Source organism: Oxyura jamaicensis, chromosome 3, assembly GCF_011077185.1.
Source record: "Oxyura jamaicensis isolate SHBP4307 breed ruddy duck chromosome 3, BPBGC_Ojam_1.0, whole genome shotgun sequence".
Classification (NCBI taxonomy): domain Eukaryota; kingdom Metazoa; phylum Chordata; class Aves; order Anseriformes; family Anatidae; genus Oxyura; species Oxyura jamaicensis.
In genome coordinates this window covers 11,985,961-11,992,344 of record NC_048895.1, presented here as the reverse complement: position 1 = coordinate 11,992,344, position 6,384 = coordinate 11,985,961, and positions in this window count along the sequence as shown.

Sequence of the window (6,384 nt, the reverse complement as noted above, 5' to 3'; positions counted from 1 at the left end):
ATTCTATTCTATTCTATTCTATTCTATTCTATTCTATTCTATTCTATACATTTTTTGTTTTATAACCTCCAGGCACCTCTGCTGTAGATTTTTCTTGGCTTCTTAATTAGCTTTGGTGTACTATACTACTGCTATATGCACCTCGTTTCCATTGCCTTTTCACTCTTCCCCTGAGGTTGCCTCAGGTTTCCCAGAGCAATACACATTGAACAGAGACTTTGTTCTTTCAAAATCTTTTTTATTTTTCTGTTTAAGAGAGAAACCCAATATCACTGGAATATGGATGTTTCTGTTTTTCGTAATAAATATTATTTAAAATGACTGGGGAAACCTTGGATTTGGCTTGTGGAGTAGCTTGAAGTGAGTCTGTCCACTCTAGGCAGTGTAATTTTTGTCAGCAGCAATGTTAATAGAGTTTGAGGAGGTTAAAGGAAGCATTTAATCTTTCTTTCTTGTTTATTTTAAGGCATTTTGTTATGGATTCTGCTGCTTCTGGGCTTATAAATAATCTTTTGTCCTCTTCTTGTTCCTGTGGTGAGATCTCCTCCCAGTCCATGTCTCCTTGCTGCAGCTGGAGTGTTTATGGCCTTCGACCCAATGTCTCTTCAGAGATCCCTCTTAAATGAAATTTTCTGTCGTGCTGCTTTCCTTTTCCTCTTATTATTGACTTTTTTTTTTTTTTTTTTTTTTTTTTTTTCCCTTTCCTAAGACTCACTCTGTCTCTGAAGTCCTAGGCAGCCCTGCCTGTTTGGCAGTCTGTCGCAAACCTCAGGATAGGGAACTGTGTCCCTAAATGCTTTCTGTATTCCACAATTCCAGCTACATCCAGCTCCAGGTTTTTAATTGCTTAAACTGATGGAGGCCAGAAACAAACACAAGACTATTTAGCTTCCAGAAGAAGAGCTGTAATGAGAAATAACTGGTAATAAATTCCCAATTCATACTCCTATTTGAATCATTTGTCCACAATTGAGGGTGAATACAAAGTGACTAAGAAAGTATCAGTGGATAAGCAGATGCAAGATCAGGGCCAGTACTAGCAAGAACAGAGTTTATATGAACTGATACAAATGATAAGAAGTTATGATAAAAGGAGAAATAATAAGAAATTTAGAAAAGAACAGAATTATCAGTAAACAGGGTATGGAAAGAAAAAATATATGTCCACAGATTTGTATATGTCTCAACATCACCTCTGTCTTTGGAAATTCTTGTTGAATTTGTCAATAAGGAAAGGCAGGTCAAGTTAGGCAACAATGGAAATAGCTTTAGAATAGCTTTGCTATAGAATAGGAAAGGAGTATGAACAGGAGAAGAAAATCTGAGGTGTAACCTGGATGGGAAGAGAAAATTATTCATGATTTTATGATTCTATGATTTATGCTGGAGATTAGGGAGCTGTCTCTACTCTTACTATAGAGGCCTGGAGTAGACAGAGCAAACCAGGAAGAAGGATTCCTCCATTTAGGAAAGTCGGGACTGTGAATCATGGACTATATGATGTTTATTTCAGAGATTCCAAGTCATATAGAGTTGTCCTGGTTTCAGTTAGGACAGTTATTTTCCCTCCTAGTAGCTGGTAGGGTGCTATGTTTTGGATTAGGATGAGAAGAGTGCTGATAACATGCTGATGTTTTAATTGCTGCAGAGCAATGCTTATACTAAGCCAAGGACTTTTCAGCTTCTCATTGTGTCCTACCAGCGGGCAGGCTGGGGGTACAGCAAGAGCTGGGAGGGGACAGACTCAGGACAGCTGACCCAAACTGGCCAAAGGGGTATTCGATACCATCTGACGTCATGCTAAACAATATATAGGGGTGGCTAGCGGAGGTGGGGGGGCCGGCTGCTCGGGGTTGGGCTGGGCATTGGTCAGCGGGTGGTGAGCAATTGCATTGTGCATCACTTGTTTGTACATATTATTATTATTATCATTATTATTTTCTATCTTAATAAACTGTCTTTACCTCAACTCACAGGCTTCACTTTCCCGTTTCTCTCCCCCATCCCAGAGAGGGAGGGGGGAGGGTGAGCAAACGGCTGTGCGGTGTTTAGCTGCTAGCCGGGTTAAACCACAACAAGAGTGCATAAAATAGTGAAATAGATATGCAAAATCTGATGGAACAAAATTAAAATATTCACTATACATTACTGTATGTGGAAAGGACAGCTAATGGTGAAAGCACCTGCTAAAACACTTTTTTTTCCCTTGATCTTTTCCCCTTAAACACGAATATTTTAAATAGAAAGACAACTGTGAAATTAAATGTCTCCTACCACTGTCACGTTGCCTTTTCTTAGTTGCACTGGGTATTACACAGGGAGCAAGCTGGGCTGTCTTACGCAACTCCACCTAGCTGCTGTGGGTCTTTCCTTTTCTGTCTGTAGAGTGGTGAAGATATTCTGTAAATGCACCTATGTTTTGGGGGGGAAGACTGTTCCTCCTGCTGGTCCTTGCCATTGCCAGCTTCCATCCTCCATTATTGCCCCCGTTCCTTCTGTGAGTGTCAGCGAGGGAGTTTTGGGCTGTTTTGCTGCACCCATCCTAGCTAGCGATTCATCCTAGGCAGAAACTGAGCAATCTGACTCCTGAATGCCCAAAGGTTACTTACCCTAATCAAGTGCCTAAGTTCCAGTAAGAATAATAGGCTACCTATGCCCTGTGTATAGCATTTCATGGGATGGCTACAGGCAGCTTCCAGCTCAGCAGGTGCCCTTATGATTCATGCTTCACAAGTACTTTTCTCTTTTAGCTTTGTGTCTGTTTTCATAAATAGCAGATATGGTCCTGACCTGTGTGCTCAGCTGAAGTTGTGTGGAAGTCTGTAGGATGCTGTAAGGCATCTGGGTTCATTAGCTATAAGCAGTTACAACTGTGATCGCTGCAATTCGGTCCTATGTTTCTGTTCCTCGGCTCCCTTGGATACCCTAAAATGGATAGTGATACTGTCTACTCACAGAGACAGACTTATTAGTACTTGTAAAGCTCTGGGGCAGTGATGTAATGAGTATTGCAGCTATCAGTATAAGAAATACAGCACACACATTGTATGACCACAGAACAAGCAATGGCTTAGGAAAGTGACCACAGCTTCTGTGGGAAAAGAGTTTATGTTCATGGCACGTTCACGCTTATGTTCATGGCATAAACAGCCTTGAGGGGCTGGCTGCACTCTAAGTTTACAATGATTAGTTTTGCAACCTTATTGCCTTTCTTTTGACATGTTGCATGTTAAATTTGTGGAAATGCCCTGATTTTATTCTAGCAGGATCCATATTCCTTATATGAGGAGGTGGAGGGCATACTCAGAATTCAGGGGCCTGGGTCAATAAAGGAAAGTCAGAAGGTTTGGCAATGTTGCATATTAAAACCTGTTCCACTGTCAGGATTCAATAACATAGCTTTTCCAAAATGAAGGGCAAGCTAGGAAGATCCTTTGTTAATACGTCAGGTTGCTCGTGTAAGACTTTTATTGTCCATTGGAGATGCTGGTTTAAAATAAGAAAATTAGTCTTGTGGGTGAAGGTGCAGAGCAGAGCTCCTTGTTTGGCATAGACCAAACCCTTGGAGTCAGATATGGCTCTTCATGAAGTGAGTATGATAGTGCAGTAATTTGTGTGGAATCCGAGGAAAAGAACGGGGGATAGACAGCTCCTATCTGTGATACATTGACTTGTAGAGCCTCTGACTTGCAGTGACCATGAGATCGTAGAGTTCAAGATCCTTAGGGCAGCTAGGAGATCACACAGCAAGCTCACTATCCTGGACTTCAGGAGAACAGACTTTGCCATTTTCAAGGATATTCTTGGTAGAGTACAGTGAGATAAAGCCCTGGAGGGAAGAAGGGCCCAGGAAAGCCTGTTAGTATTCAAGAATTGCTCAGTGAGCCAGAAGAAGTCATATAAAAATACCAGGAGGCCTACATGGATGAATAAGGAGTTCTTGTAGGAGGCCTACAGAGGGTGAAAGCAAGAACAGATAGCCTGGGAGGAATACAGAGAAAATATCTGAGCAGCTAGGGATCAGGTTAGGATCAGAATACTGTTTGGCCAGGGATGTCAAGAGCAACAAGAAAGACTTCTATAGGTACCACAGTGACAAAAGAAAGACTAGGGAAAATGTGGGCCCTCTGCAAAAGGAAACATAAGACCTGGTTACCTGGGACTGTGAAAAGGCGAGGGTACTGAATGCCTTCTTTTCTTCAGTCCTATCAGCAAGACTAGCCTTCTGGACACCTGAGGCCCAGAGGCTAGGCTTAAAGGCTGGAGCAAGGAAGATGTAGAACAGGATCAGGTCAGGGAACATGAGCTAATTGGACAATCACAATCCCGTGGGCCCTGAGTGTGTGCAGTGAGTACTGAGGGAGCTGGCAGATTATGCGTCCAATCTCGATAATCTTTGGTCGATCATGAAAAGTGGGATAAGGCTCCTAAGACTGAAGGAAATCGAGTGCCACTCAAGATCAAGAGGGTCAAGAACGTAGACCCAGGCAGCTACAAGATGATCAGCTTCACCTTGATCCCTGGGAGGGTGATAGAATATCTTATACTGGAAACCATTTCCAGGCACATGAAAAAGAATAAAATCTTCAGGAGAAGCCAACATGGATTAACCAAGGGGAAGTCATGCTTGACCAACATAAGCATTTCTTTACTGGGTGGTTGACTGAGCAGTCGAAGAGGTTGTTAAGTCTCCTTCCTTGGAGATCTTCAAAAGCCATCTGGACAGAGTCCTGGCTAACCTGATGTAGGTATCCCTGATTGAACAGGTGGTTGGACTAGACAAACTAGATGACCTCCAGAGGTTCCTTAAAACTTTAACCATTTTGTGATTCTGAGATTGTACAGTGTACTTTTCACCTCCAACATTACTTTATATATATATATATTTTTTTTTTTCCAAAATTATATGTAGTTTTGAAAGAAATTCAAGCTTATTTCAAGTAATAAGATGTATTATTGTACCTAGGAGAATACATTTGTTTGAAGCAACACTCTGATTAAATCCAATCCCTACCTGTAGACTGTAGGAAACTCAGTAAAGGGAAATAAGTTTTACCAACATATAGGATACTTGTGTTTTGATCAGTTTTAGCAATCTGTGAATGTTACTGCTTCTGCCATCCATTTGGCTGTGTTTGTGATCCAGACACAATTTTGGAAAAAAATGCCCCAAAATTAAAAGGAAAAAGAAGGCTAGTATTGAAGAAGTCTCATAAATTCAATATTTGCCCTTCCTTCAGATCACAAGGCTTAATATGTCTTTAAATTAAAATATACTTGACTGGATACCATTGTTTCTAGTTTTAAATTAACACATGAGAAATCTGCTACAATAGCATCCTTTCTGATACTGCCTAATTTAAGCTATTTGCCTGTCTTTGAATCCAAATCAAATATTAAGAATCAGAAAAAACTTCAGTATTAGTACTGTACCTAACTATTTAATCCTGTGAATTGATCTTCTAGAGATTGGCTTCCAAGGACAGTTGTTAGATTCTGTGCAGGTCATGTTTCCAAAGAAAATAAACATTGCTTTCTTTCCACTTCAGCTCTCTCTTCTCCCAGTTCCCAGAGTGAACTGCAGCAGCATCTTTACCTTACCCACAGAAAATTATTTTCTCACAGCAGAAACATCCACTTTGTTTGATCCCTATGGTCCTAATGCTTTAAGGGAGATGGTGTGGTTTTGTTCACAGCTATGCACAGCCCCAGCCTGGGCAGTACCACTATCAAATTGCAGGCTATTTCACTGAGATACAGGGAAGAAAAACAAAGGATCAACTAGCTTGAATGCTTGCAGAAACACTTGGTGCTTCTAGGATATTGTAGCTTACAGTGCTCATCCTGCCTGAATTCCGAATTCATGACTACACAGAAGAAGCACAATGATTGGTGAAAGCCCGGGCTAACATTTCATCCTGTAATCTGTAAGGACATGTAGTGAATTTACCCACAGCATGAATGCTCTTCAGCCATTTCATTCTTCAGGAAAATTTTTGGTCAAGACATTCTTTAGTCACAAATCTGTCTGTGCATTTCTTTGCTCCAACACCTGCAAAATACTTGCATTTACCTAAATCCTCAAGACAGTCCAGATGGAGATTCCCATCATTTACTATTTCTAAGTACCACGGTTGGGCTTTCCGTCCATCTCTGAATACATATACCAGTGGCAAATGCAGTGCATATAACAGTGTTGCAAGGATTCATGAAGAAATTATCTAGCGTTGCTTGTTCATGTACAGTTAAGCAGCTATGGATCCCATTACTCCTCCATTCTTTCTACCATTTTTGACGTTCTGTTCCCATGATTCCAAGCTCTACACCTAGTTTTTATACATGTTCAGGTGTAATGTAATATTCTGGGTGCTGATGAGTCTCATA